The 13,881-nt window shown below is 40.4% G+C and overlaps 1 non-coding gene and 2 pseudogenes across 1 annotated transcript; 1 reads left to right on the top strand and 2 right to left on the bottom strand.

Moving 5' to 3' along the window:
* Nucleotides 1-7,438: 7,438 nt before the first annotated feature.
* LOC150015641 (U1 spliceosomal RNA) lies at nt 7,439-7,602 on the bottom strand. Its single transcript, XR_016510274.1, has one exon. It is a non-coding gene; the product is annotated as a U1 spliceosomal RNA (small nuclear RNA).
* A 404-nt stretch (nt 7,603-8,006) lies between these two features.
* LOC150015642 (large ribosomal subunit protein eL42-like) lies at nt 8,007-8,310 on the top strand (annotated as a pseudogene).
* A 1,661-nt stretch (nt 8,311-9,971) lies between these two features.
* Nucleotides 9,972-11,121, bottom strand: LOC150015643 (keratin, type I cytoskeletal 18 pseudogene; annotated as a pseudogene).
* Nucleotides 11,122-13,881: the final 2,760 nt, after the last annotated feature.

The raw sequence follows: 13,881 nt of genomic DNA on the forward strand, positions 1-13,881 counted from the left end.
CCTCCTACCTACCTTTGGCTCCAGAAATCCCTAATAAGTGTGGGAGTGTGGAGAGGAGGGTGGCCTTCCCACATGGGGAAGGATCTTGCAGACTCCAGGTCAGTTGGCTGTCCCTGGACAATGGCATGCTCAGTTTAACAAGCTGGCATCCTTGTATTCTGGGGGCAACAGATTTGGCAACAGGGTTAAAAGGCATCATTAAAACCATAACCACTAGCCCTGGCTGTTGTGGCTCAGTGGATTGAGCATCAGCCTGTGAACCAAGTGTTGCTGGTTTGATTCCCAGTCAGGGCACATTACTAGGTTGCACATCAGGTCCCCAGTTGGGGGCATGAATGAGCGGCAAACACACAGTGATGTTTCTCTCCCTCTCTTTCTCCTTTCCCCTCTCTCTAAAAATAAAATAAATAAATAAATAAATTATTTTTTTTTAAAAACCATAACCACTAGATGACAAAAGGCAGGAATTAATTTTTCAATGTCCCACATTATGGGAAAAAAAAGGGTCCTTTGGAGGAAGGTGTGCAAGGAACGTCACACCTGTCTAAAGCCCTTTTGCCCACTATACTTAGTTTGGGCTGAGGGGAATATTTTTGGTTTCCCCCCTCAGAACTCTGGGCCCTCTCTGTCCAACCCATTAGGATAGAAAAGAGAAACCAGTTTTAAAGTGAAGCCCACAGACCATCCCATGCTTTACCAACACAACCACTTAGTTTAGCTGAACCTTTGAGTCTCAGGAGGCAGCGATGCAGACAGGATTAAATGAGGCCTATATGTACAGACAATCACTCAGGTAATAAGATCATAGGCTTTTGCCCTATGAAAACAACACACATGTTAATTTACACAACATAACCCACAAACCAGTCTCTAGATCTGTGAGACTGTCTTATTGGGAAGACATCAATTGCAAGGCATTTGACATTCTTCTTGCCTGTGAATTAAGCATCTTTGATGATGTCACAGACCTAGTTTAACTTTCAAATGAAAACAAACTTTAAATGAACTTTAAATGAAAAGAAACTTTAAAGACAGTTAGCTGCACTACTTTATAGTCTACCACTGAGCACTGTGATTTTCCTTGAATCGCGATTTTTCTCCTTAAGATTACCCTCCTTGTCATTAAAGGGACTGCATTAAGTCCAGTTTTAATTTACTCTGTTTGCATAAACACAACAAGAGCAACAAATTATCACATATGATCTTTAAGTCTGCTTTGCTGGAACTTACACAAGGAACCTTTAGGGTGACCTTCAGTTTGTCCTTCAGGGCATAGAAGCTGAGCCACATACCTGCCATTCAGCCTGTATTTTCAAGTCCTTCAGGTTTTCCATTGTGCCTTACGGTTTCTTCTAGCCATCTTTCAGGAAAGCAACCTTTGTTCCTTCCCTGGAAAGATTGCCATGAACCACATGACCGACCAAGGTACCAGGCTTCTTTTCTTGTGGGCTTTTATTATCTTCGAAAGTCAATCCCAGTTCCTCAGGGCTTTTTGGTAACAACCAGAGCCCAAGCATGTCTTCTTTAGGCGTAACATTCCAGTCAAAGTCTTGGTTAACCTCTATTAACAACTGGTTTTATTAGTTTTATGCAAAGAACCTTATGTCATTACTTACTTCTTCAGAATGCCAAATTCTGGAGGAATCAGGTAGGGAGAAAAATACATAGTGCGAAGGAAAATCCTTGTCCTTCTCATATTCACTAAAATTGCATTTCCATACTTTACATTTTCTTTTGTTCACTTTCCTACCTGTGAAGTTTTTTGGGGGGGGGGCATAGGGAGATTTGCTGGCTCACTTATTTATTTATTTTGCTTTCATTTTTCTTCCACTAATAATTTTTGTTTGCTTGTTTTTCTGCTACAGTTGTACCACTATTGCTTCCCCCTACCCTGCTCACCCCTTCTCCCACAGTCAATCCCCACCCTATTGTCCATGTCCATGGGTCATTAATACATGTTCTTTGACTAGATCCTTTCCCTTCTTACCCCCATTCTCTCCCTGCCCCCTTGTCACCATTAGTATGCTCCTTGTTTACATGCCTCTGGTTCAGTTTTGCTCATTTGTTTGTGTTGTTCATTAGTTTCCTGTATTAGCTGATATCATATGGTATTTGTCTTTCATTGCCTGGCTTATTTTACTAAGCATAATTCTCTCTAGTTCCATCCATGTTGTCGCAAATGGTAGGAGTTCCTTCTTTTTATCTGCTACATAGTACTCCATTTCAGAGAAGGAAAACTCTGACTCCAAAAAACCTCCGCTGCCTTGCGGCATACCTCTTCAGGGGAAAGGCTAAGGGAGTAAACCCTGACAGAAAATCCGGAGCCGGAGTCCCTAAGGCGGTTTGACGTTGTAGTCAACACCGGCAACTCCTGCGGCGCACCTGAACCCAAGCTGTATCGACTCCGTCTTTCCCTTGGACCCTTCAGCTGCGAAGAGAGGGGGGGTCTGCTGCATGGGCAACAGCAGACCCTCCATATTACCCTGCCCAGGCTCTGTAGCTTCAGCGTCATCACAAGATGTCGATTCAACATGGGAGGAGACAGATACCATGTCACTCCCGAGTCGGACTGCACAGCCATTCTCGGCGGTGCAGATAGACTCTTAAGAAGCTACACCATCGTCTCTCGAGACGGACGGCTGCCGACGACGACGACGACGACGAGTACTCCATTGTGTAGATGTACCACAGTTTTTTTATCCACTCATCTACAGATGGGCACTTAGGTTGTTTCCAGTACTTGGCTATTGTAAATAGTGCTGCTATTAACATAGTGGTGCATAAGTTCTTTTGTTATTATTGATAGATACTTATTCATTGTCATTTTTCCTCTTTGTACTTGTGTTCCTCTCTGTCTGTCTTTGTTTCTTCATTTTCTTAAAGCAGACCCTTCAGCATCTCTTGCAATGCTGGTTTGGTGGAGATGTATTCTTTTAGCCTTCTTTTGTCTGGGAAACTCTTTATTTCACCTTCCATTTTGAATGAGCGTCTTGCTGGGTAGAGTAGTCTTGGTTGTAGGCCTTTGTTTTTCATTGCTTGTATTATATTTTGCCATTCCCTTCTGGCTTGTAGTGTTTCTGTTGAGAAATCTGATGATAGCCTCATTGGAGCTTCCTCGTATGTTATTAGCTGTTTCTCTTGCTGCTTTTAGGATTCTCTCTTTGTCTTTCAGTGTTGCCATTTTAATTGTGATGTGTCTTGGAGTGAGCCTGTTGGGGTTCATCTTCATTGGGACCCTGCTTCCTGGACTTGCGTGACTTTTTCTCTCATCAAATTAGGGAAGTTTTCTGTCATTACTTTTTCAAACAAGTTTTCTGTCCCTTGCTCCTCTTCTTCTCCTTCTGGTATCTCTATGATATGGATATTTTTACGTTTTATGTCATCCTGCAGCTCTCTTAAAACCTCTTCATTCTTTTTCAGTCTTTTTTTGTTTTGTTGCAGTCTGGGAATTTTTTCTATGTTGTCCTCCAGCTCGCTGATCTGATTTCCTCCTTCCTCTAGCCTGCTTTCAATTCCTTCTACTGTGTTCTTCAATTCAGAAATTGTATTCTTCATTTCCTCCTGACTCTTATTGATAGATTATATGTCCTTTTTCATGGTGGTGTAATTTTCAGTAAGTTCCTTGTAGTTTCCCTGGAGTTCTTTGTAGTTTTCTTTGAGCTTTCTGAGTTCATTGAGCTTCCCTATAATCCATGTTTGGAATTCCATTTCTGATAGTTTGCTTTCCTCTATTTCATTTAGCACTCTTTCTGGGGACTCCTCCTTTTTTCGATGGGGTGTTGTTTCTCTGTCTCTCCATTTTTGTGACTCTTCTTGTTTGTTGCTGCTTCTTAGATTGATCTGCAATTCCTGGGTCTGCCCCTGGTGGCATCGGATCATGTACCAGTCTGGGCCTAGACAGCCGGTTGGAGACTACTAGAGATCTACTGCCTTTGTCTGTCTCCTTTAGTTCTTAATCTATTCAATCTGTGATCAGCTGTTAGGCTTAAGCACCAAGGGTGGGGCAGATTAATTCCTGTGGGCGGGGCTTTTTCTTCCCCCTCAGGCTGATGCCACTTGGAGGGGAATGGTCTACCTGCAGTATGGGGAATGGGTCAGTAATGGGACCCAGTCAGCTGCTTCCTCAGTTCTCTCCCCAAAGCCACTGCCCCAAATTCTCCCCAAGCGTCTCAAGTCCTCTCTGTCCTCCCTCTGCTTGAGCCCAGGGTAAGTGGGTGCCAAAATATTTTTGTACATGATTTGTTTAAGAGCTCTTTGTCTCCAGCTGTTTCTTTCAGGCCAGCAAAAAACCCTGTGGTTTTTTGCTTTTCACAGCTGGATTCTATTTTCCTTTCTGCTCTGTTGCTGTAGACTGGGAAGCCCAGCTGTGGGTTTAGACCCTGCCCTTCTCAGTGGGAACCCCTGCTGCTGAGCTGTTTCTCAGTCCCTTCAGCTGCCACCCATGGGAGCCCAGCCAGCCCTCTCATGTCTCCGGACTTCCTACCAGTCACGTTGTGATGAAGTGGCCTTTCTGTCTCTCCGTGGTTATAAAACTTCTCCCCAGCTAGTGTTACGTTGGTTATTCCAGATGATTTCTCCACAACTAAGTTGTAATTCCAGATTAGTCCTGGGAGGAGGTTAGTGTAGCTTCCACTTACTCCTCCACCATCTTGAATCTCTAAATGCTGTATATATTTTAATTTTTGAGGAGCAATCATAGTTTTTCCACAGTAGCTATATCATTTAACACTCCCACCAACAGTTTACAAGAGTTCCAATTTCTCCACATCCTCTCCAACACTTGTTTTCTGGATTTTTGATAGTAGCCATCCTAATGGATGTGAGATGATATCTTATTGTAGTTTTTATTTACATCTCACTAATGATTGGTGATGTTGAGGACCTTTTCATGTGCTTATTGGCCATTTGTGTGTCTTCTTTGGATAAACATCTATTCAAGTTCTTTACCCATTTTTTTCAGAAGGTATCATTATCATTTGTTTATATTAGAAGAAATATCTACATTGCTGGCAGGGAACTCTTCAGTTTATTAACCATTTATTATTTTCAAATGGTTGATACACTATATTACAAAACTTTAATAATATATTATTGAATGCAGGAGCAAAGCCAGGAATTTATTTATTTTCAAAATATTTTTAAAATTATATTTTATTACAGTTATATATTATTACAGTTGTCCCAATTGTTTTCCCTTTGCCCCCCTCCACCCAGTACCCCTTCCCTCCAGCAATCTCCCCCCCTCCCGCTTAGTTTACATCCATGGGTCATACATATAAGTTCCCTGGCTTCTCCAACTCCTCCACTATTCTCAACATCCCCCTGTCAATTCTGTACCTACCAACTATACTTAGTAATCCTGGTACCATTTTCCCCCTCCCCCCTCCATATGATCCCCATATCTATGATTCTGTTCCTGTTCTAGTTGTTTGCTTAGTTTGTTTTTGTTTTTTAGATTCTGTTGTGGATAGTTGTGAATTTGTTGTCATTTTACTGTTCATAGTTTTGAACTTGTTATTTTTCCTAAATAACTCCCTTTAACATTTCATATAATAAGGGCTTGGTGATGATGAACTCCTTTAGCTTTACCTTGTCTGGGAAACACTTTATCTGCCCTTCCATTCTAAATGATAGCTTTTTGGATAGAGTAATCTTGGTTGTAGGCCCTAGCTTTTCATCACTTTGAATACTTCTTGCCAATCCCTTCTTGCCTGCAAAGTTTCTTTTGAAAAATCAGCTGATAGTCTTATAGGTACACCTTTGTAGGTAACTCTCTTCTCTTGCTGCTTTTAAGATTTTTCTCTTTATGTTTAACCTTTGCCATTTTAATTATGATATTTCTTGGTGTGGTCCTCTTTGGGTCCAACTTGTTTGGAACTCTCTGTGCTTCCTGGACTTGCATGTTTATTTCCTTTGCCAAATTAAGGAAGTTTCCTTTCATTTTTTCACATAAGTTTTCAATTTCTTGCTCTTCCTCTTCTCCTTCTGGCACCCCTATGATTTGAATGTTGGCACATTTGGAGATGTCCCAGAGGTTCCCAAGCTTATCCTCATTTTTTGGAATTCTTGTTTCTTCCTTTATTTTGGTTGAATGTTTATCTCTTCTTATGTTCTGAATTTTTGGTTTAAATCCTGGCTACCTTCCTTTCTCTGTTGGTTTTCTGTAGATTATTCTTTATTTCACTTAGTGTAAACCTTCATTTATTTATTTATTTATTTATTTTTGCCATACTCAATGAGTTCTCTGAGTATCCTGATAACTAGTGTTTAGAACTCTGCATCTGATAGGTTGGCTGTCTCCATTTCGTTTAGTTCTTTTTCTGGGGTTTTGTTCTGTTCTTTTATTTGGGCCATACTCCTTTGTCTCCTCAATATGGCAGCCTTCCTGTGTTTGTTTCTGTGTATTAGGTAGAGCTGTTTTTACTCCCTGTCTTAGTAGCATGGCCTGTGTTTCAAAGACACCTGTAAATTGTGTGGAGCAGGGCCTTAGGTAACTCCCAGTGCGGGGCAACCTGCTTCATCACTTTGTGGCTGTGTTGGGAGCGCTTGAAGATGGGACAATGCTGCCGCCTGGCTTCTGGCAATTCACTTGGCACTTGCCCCATTTCCAGTCACTTTACACCCTCTCTTTGTGTGACTGTTGCCCTTCCAGTTGCTGCCCCAGTCGTGAATCCCAGAATTGGTGGGTTTGGATATGTTCTGAGACCATGCTGGCCCTTTAAGAAGCAAAAATCCAGCAGTTTCTTCCACCACCCCAGTCCCCACTGGTTTTTACAGCCAGTGGTAGTCGGGGCCTAACTTCCCGGTGTTGGAACCCTGGGCTTTGTGGTCTGGCTTGGGGCTGGGATCACTTGCTCCCAAGGTATCCCTCCCATCCGTTCCACTGCTGCTACTGCTGCCACTGCCTTTCTGCACTACACCACCTCTCCACCCATCTCTGCAACTCCAGCCCTCATACTCATCTGGATGAATGTGTCTTCTGTAAATCCTTGGTTGTTGGACTTCCATACAGTTTGATTTTCTGATGTTCTGGGTGTTATTAGTTTTGAGATCTGGTTGCAATTCTTTCTGTGGTTGCATGAGGAGGCGAAATGTGTCTATCTACACCTCTACCTTTCCTTAAGTTCTGTTGGGAGAGTTTTTTTTTTTTAATCCCAGTCAATTTGCTAATTATAAGTCCATTCAAATTTTCTATTTCTTCATTATTTAATCATGGTAGGTTTTATGTTTCTAGGAATTTTTCCACTTCATCTAAGTTATCCAGTTTTTTGGCATAGAATTGTCATACCACTCTTATAATCCCTTATATTTCTGTAGAATTGGTAGGACTGTCCTCACTTCCATTTCTGACTTTAATAATTTAAGTCTTCTCTCCTTTTCTCTTGGTCTACCTAGCAAAAGTTTTGTCAGTTTTGTTGATTTTTTTCTCTTTTTTTCTTAGGGGAGAGCACAAACGCAGTCCTCCTCTACCACAAATCATGCAGTCGAGTTTCCCACATTTGGGGAAGTCACAGGGGTCAGCACATCTGGAGTGCAATGGATAAGCCTCGCCCTGGGAAAACCGCCTTTGTGATCATGGTAGCTCCCCTGCCAGGTAAATATTGTTGATTTTTTTTTTTTTTTTAAGAACCAATTTTTGTTTTATGAATTTTTCTTTATATTTCCATTTTCTATTTCATTTATCTCAGCTTTAATCTTTGTTTTCTACTAGCTTTGGGCTTAGTTTGTTCTTATTTTTCTGGTTCCTTAAGATGTAAAGTTAGGGTTTTTTATGTGAAATCTTTTTTGTTTCTCAATGTAAGCCTTTGTAGCCACAAATTCCCCCTTAGCTCCACTTTCTCCGAATCCCATAAGTTTTGGTATGTTGTGTTTTTATTTTCGCTCTTTTCTAAATGTTTTCTAATTTCACTTGTGATTTCTTCTTTGATCCATCGGTTGTTTAAAGGTGTGCTGTTTAGCTTTTCATGCTTATAGTGCTCTCACAAACACGATGAACATTCCTAAAAACTGACTGGACTTTCTGTAAGAAGGGTGGCAAGCATCAGCCCCACAAAGTAACACAGTACAAGAAGGGCAAGGATTCTCTGTATGCGCGGGGAAAGGGGCATTATGACAGGAAGCAGAGTGGCTATGGTGGGCAGACTAAGCCAATTTTCCGAAGAAAAGGCTAAAACTTCAAAGAAGATTGTGCTGAGGCTTGAAAGTCTTGAGCCCAACTGCAGATCTAAGAGAATTTTGGGTATTAAGAGATGCAAGCATTTTAAACTTGGAGGAGATAAGAAGAGAAAGGGCCAAGTGATCTGGTTCTAAGCTTCATTTTTGGTTTTATTATCCAAAAAAATCTTAAGGATATGTTCACTTAAAAAAATAAATAAATAATTTTGTGAATTTTCCAGTTTTCCTTTTGTTATTGATATCTAAATTCATCCTGTTGTGGTCAGAGAAGATAATTTGTATGACATCTATCTTTTTAAACATGTTGAGGCTTAGCTTGTGCCCTAACAAATGGTTAATCCTGGAAAATGGCCCATGTGCATTTGATAAGAACATGTATTTTGTTGTTGGGTAGAGTGTTTTGTATATGACTGTTAGATCTAGTTGCTTTATTGTGTTATTTAGGTCCTCTATTTGCTAACTTATCTTCTGTTCAGTTCTATCTATTATTGTGAGTGGGGTTTGAAGCCTCCAACTATTACTTTAGAACTGTCTGTTTCTCCCTTCAATTCAGTCAGTTTTTGCTTCATATATTTTGGAGGCCTGTCATTAGGTGCATAAATATTATAAATGTTTTATCTTTTTGCTGCATTGAACCTTTTATTTATATATAATGTCCTTCCTTGTCTCTTGTAACCTTTTTTGATTTAAAGTCTATTTGGTTACTATTAGTATATCCACCCCAAATCTCTTTTGGTTACTACTTGCATGGAATATCTTTTTCCATCCTTTTGCTTCAACTGTTTGTGTCTTTGGATCTCAAATGTAGACAGCATATACAGTAGTCCCTCTCTATATCATGGTTCACTTATCGCGGCCTCACTTATCACGGGATTTTTAAAAATATTATATTTAATTATTTATCGCGGATTTTTCACTATATCGCGGGATTTTGTGGTACAGTATGTGTATGTTAAAGTTACGTAGGTTTAAGAGTGTAGAATATGTTTAAGAACATAAGTAGTGTTTATAAAAGTGTGGAAAAGGTTAATAAGGGAGTGGGAACAGTTTATAAGTGTGTGGGAAGGGCTTATAAAGCCTTAAAATATATATAAATACTAAAATAAATGTAAGGTTCCTACTTCACGGATTTTCACCTATTGCGGGGGGGTGGGGGGCATCTAGAACATAATACCCGCGATAAGTGAGGGAATACTGTAGTTGGATCATGTGTTTTTACCCATTCTGATATTTATCTTTTAATTCTAGAGTTTAACCCATTTATAGTTGAAGTAATTACTGTTAAGGAGGGACTTCTGTCATTATGCTATTTACTTTTATATGTCCTATTTTTTTGTCCCTCATTTCCTGCACTGCTATTGTCTTTTCTATTTAGTTGATTTTTTATAATGTTACATTCCTTTCTCATTTCCTTCTGTGTATATTCTAAACTTATTTTCTTTGTAATTACCATAAGGATTATATTTGAAATCTTAAAATTATAACACTTTACTTTGAATTTAAACCAACTTAACTTCAATAACACACAGCAACCTTTTTCCTTTACAAATTGCCCCAACGTTTTTCAGTGTTGATGTCACAAAATTATATCTTCATACATTGTGTGCCCCAAAATATAAACTAATAATTATTTTAAATGCTTTAGTTTCATAAATTATGTAGAAAAAAGATTTGGAGTTACATATCAAAGTTACAGTAATACTAACTTTTACACTAGTAATTGTTTTTTTCTTTGCTCTTTGAACTTTTTATTGGTTTTCTGCCTCCCACCAAGAGCTGCCCCACTTCTGCTTCCTTTAACACCTCAAAACTTTTGTGTCATTAGCCTCAGACACCACTTTTCCATCTACAGTCCTACAGGTAGTGGTATTTTGGATGGATTGTGTGAAATGGGTGTTGTCCAGGGCATCACCAAGATTGAAGTCCTCCCCTTCTTCCAGCAAGTGGCGGTAGGTGGTGATCTCAGCCTCCAGCTTGACCTTGATGTTCAGCAGGGCCTTGTACTCCTGCGTCTGGCACTGCCACTCTGCCCAGGTCTGGGCCAGCCCTGAGTCCAGGTGCAGCAGGATCCCATGGAGCCATTCCATTTGCCTGGCATAGCACATCTCCACCTCCTTCAGGCTGTTCTCCAAGCTGGCCTTCAGATTTCTCATGGAGTCCAGATCTAATTCCAAGCACTGGACTGTATGTCTCAGCTCTGTGAGTGTCATCTCAGCAGCTCCTATCTCAGCATCTGCGAGGTCTGCAAAGTGACCACTGTTATGCTGTCCTCAATCTGCTGGGACCAGGACTTGTCTAGTTCCTCTCGGTTCTTCCAAGACAGCTCGTCATACTGGGCCTGAATGTCCACCATGATCTTGCTGAGGTCCTGAGATTTGGGGGCATCCAACTCCACAGTCAACTTAGAGTTGGCATCATAGACCATTTACTTCCTCATCATGATTCTTTTTTATGAAGAGTAGCTCCTCCTTGAGAGCCTCAATTTCTGTTTCCATCTGTAGCCGAGTGATATCGGTGTCATCAGTGATCTTTCAGAGCCCATCGATGTCACTCTCCATGGACTGGTGTATGGCCAGCTTCATCTCATACTTGACTCTGAAATCAGCAGCAGCAAGATAGACATTGCCAATCTGCAGAACAATGCAGGCATTGTTCATAGAACTTGCAAAAATCTGAGCCCTCAAGTCTTCTATGGTCTTGAAATAATGCCCCCAGTATCTGACGTGGGTCCCTTCATCTCCAAGTGTTCCCATATTTTGCTCTCCAGTCTCTGATTATCAGCCCTCAGGTTCCTCACCCTCTCAGGTAGGAGGCCAGGAAGTTATTCAGGCATTGCATAGTCTCCTTCTTGCTTTGGATGCCCATTATGCCCACAAGACCTCTGTTAATCCCCACAGCCAGGCCCCCAGACCCCCAGCTACCCCACACTCTGATGGAGTGGGACATGGATATCTGGAAGCCTAAGCCCCCAGTGCCTGCTCACCAGCCAAACCTGACGGCTGGGTGACTACATGAAACCCAGCATCCAATAGTTTGTGGAGAAGCTGGAGCAAGTGCTGAAACTCATGTTGTTCAAGGGGAAAGGTGACATGCCAAGACTTAGGTTCAAGCAGCAGCCTGTAATAGTCTCTTAAATCAGGTAAAAGAAAAGTGAAGTTATAAGCCATCCTTACAATAACACTAGCTTTTATAATTGCCCATGTATTTACCTTTAGTGAGATCTTTATTTCTCCATACAGCTTGAAGTTACTGTCTAACATCCTTTCATTTAACCTTGCAGGACTCCCTTGAGCATTTCTTGTAGGCATGAACTCCCTCAGCTTTTGTTTTTCTGGGAATTTCTTGATTTCCCCTTTATTTTTGAGGACAGTTTGCCAAATATAGGATTCTTGATTGACGGTTTGTTTGTTTTTTTCTTTTAGCACTTTGAATATATAGCCGCACTGTCTTCTGGCACCCAAAGTTTCTGATGAAAATCAGCAGAAAATCTCAAGGATTCCTAATATGTGATGATTTGCTTCTCTCTTGGTGCTTTCAAAATTCTTTCTTTGTCTTTGGTTTTTGAAAGTTTGATTGTAATGTGTTTCTATGTGATCAATTTTGAGTTCCTCTTATGTGGAGTTTGTTGAACTCCCTGGGTGTTTTTATTCATGTATTTCAACAAATTTGGGATGTTTCCAGCCATTGTTTCCTCAGATGGTCTCTCTGCCTCTTCCTCTCTCTCTTCCCCTTCTGAACTCACATGATGCATATGTTGGTTGGCTTGAAGGTGTCCCACAAGTCCCTTAAGCTGTGTTATCATTTCCTCAATCTGTTTTCTTTCTGTTCCTCAGCTTTGACAATTTCCAGTGTCTTATCTTCAAGTTTAATTTTTTTTTTTCATTTCTTAACTACAGTTGACATTCAATATTAGTCTCAAGTGTACAATATGGTGGTTGGACATTATTACATAACTTACAAACATAGTTATTACAATATTGACTATATTCCCTGTGCTGTACTTTACATCCCTGTGACTATTTTCTTTTATTTATTTATTTTTTGTAATAATTTTATTGATTATTCTATTAAAGTTGTCCTGATTTTTTCCCCTTAGCCCCCCCTCCACCCAGCAACCCACACTCCTTCAGGCAATCCCCACACCATTATTCATGTCCATGGGTCATGCATATAAGTCCTTTGGCTACTCCATTTCCTATACTGTGCTTTACATCCCCATGGCTATATTGTAACTACCTATTTGTATTTCCTAATCCCCTTACCTCTCTACCCATTTCTCCACAGCCCCCTTCCATCTGGCAACCATCAAAATGCTCTCTGTATCCATGATTCTATCTCTATTCTTCTCATTTACTTTGTTTTTTAGACTTAACTGTTGATAGATATGTATTTATTGTCATTTTATTGTTCATAGCTTTGGTCTTCTTCCTTTTCTTAAGTAAGTCCCTTTAACATTTCATATAATAATGGTTGGGTAATGATGAACTCCTTTAGTTTTTTCTTGTCTGGGAAGCTCTTTATCTACCATCAATTCTAAATGATATCTTTGCTGGGCAGAGCAATCTTGGCCGTAGGTTCCTGCTTTTTATTGCTTTGAATATTTCTGGCCAATCTCTACTAGCCTGAAAAGTTTCTTTTAAAAAATCAGCTGACAGTCTAATGGGGATGCCCCTGTAGGTAAATAACTTCTCTTACTACTTTTCAGATTCTCTCTTTATCTTTAATCTTTGGGATTTTAATTATGACATGTCTTGGAGTGGGCTTCTTTGCATCCATCTTGTTTGGACCCTCTGCTGCCTGGACTTACATGTCTATTTTCTTCACCAAATTAGAGTTTTCTTTCATTATTTTTTCAAATATATTTCCAATTTCTTGCGCTTTCTCTTTTCCTTCTGGCACCCTTATGATGTAAATATTCTTATGCTTGAAGTTGTCCCAGAGGCAGCTTACACTATTCTCATTTTTATGGATTCTTTTTTCTTTTTGTTTTAGTGATTGGTTGTTTTTTGCTTCCTTATGCTCCAAGTCATTGATTTGATTCTCAGTTTCATCTACTGTACTGTTGTTTCTCTGTAAATTGCTCTATTTGAATTAGTTAATACTTCACTTCTGATTGGATCTTTTTTGTGCTGTTGATGTCCTCACTAAGTTCCTTGAGCATCCTTATAACCAGCGTTTTGAACTCTGCATCTGATAGATCTTTTGTGTTTAGCTCTTTTTCTGGAGTTTTGATCTGTTCTTTGATTTGGGCCATGTTTCTTTGTCTCTTCATTTTAGCAGCCTCCCTGTGTTTGTTTCTATGTAATAGGTAGAGCTGCTATGACTTTCTGCCCTGGTATCATGTTCTAACATAGTAGATGTCCTGTAGGATCCAGTGGCACAGCCTCCCCAAGCACCTAAGCTGTGTACTCAAGGTGCTCACTTTGTGTGGGCTGAGTAGACCCTCCCCTTGTAGTTGAGCCTTGGTTGCTGTTGTCAGATCAATGAGAGGGATTTACCCAGGCCAGTCAGCTGCTAGGACTGGCTGTGACCACTAACCACTAATCTCTGCCATCTGTGGAGGATCAGCTCTACAGGGTCAGGATGGTGGTCTGTAGCTGTCCACTGGGTATGCAGGCTCATGGGTTTTCCAGGTGGTACAGACCAACATCAGCCCCTACCTGTGTTCTTCCTGGGGACACCCTGCATAAGCAAGAAAGCAGTCTG

This window comes from Furipterus horrens, unplaced genomic scaffold (assembly GCF_987537825.1).
Source record: "Furipterus horrens unplaced genomic scaffold, mFurHor1.1.pri manual_scaffold_3, whole genome shotgun sequence".
Taxonomy (NCBI): Eukaryota; Metazoa; Chordata; class Mammalia; order Chiroptera; family Furipteridae; genus Furipterus; species Furipterus horrens.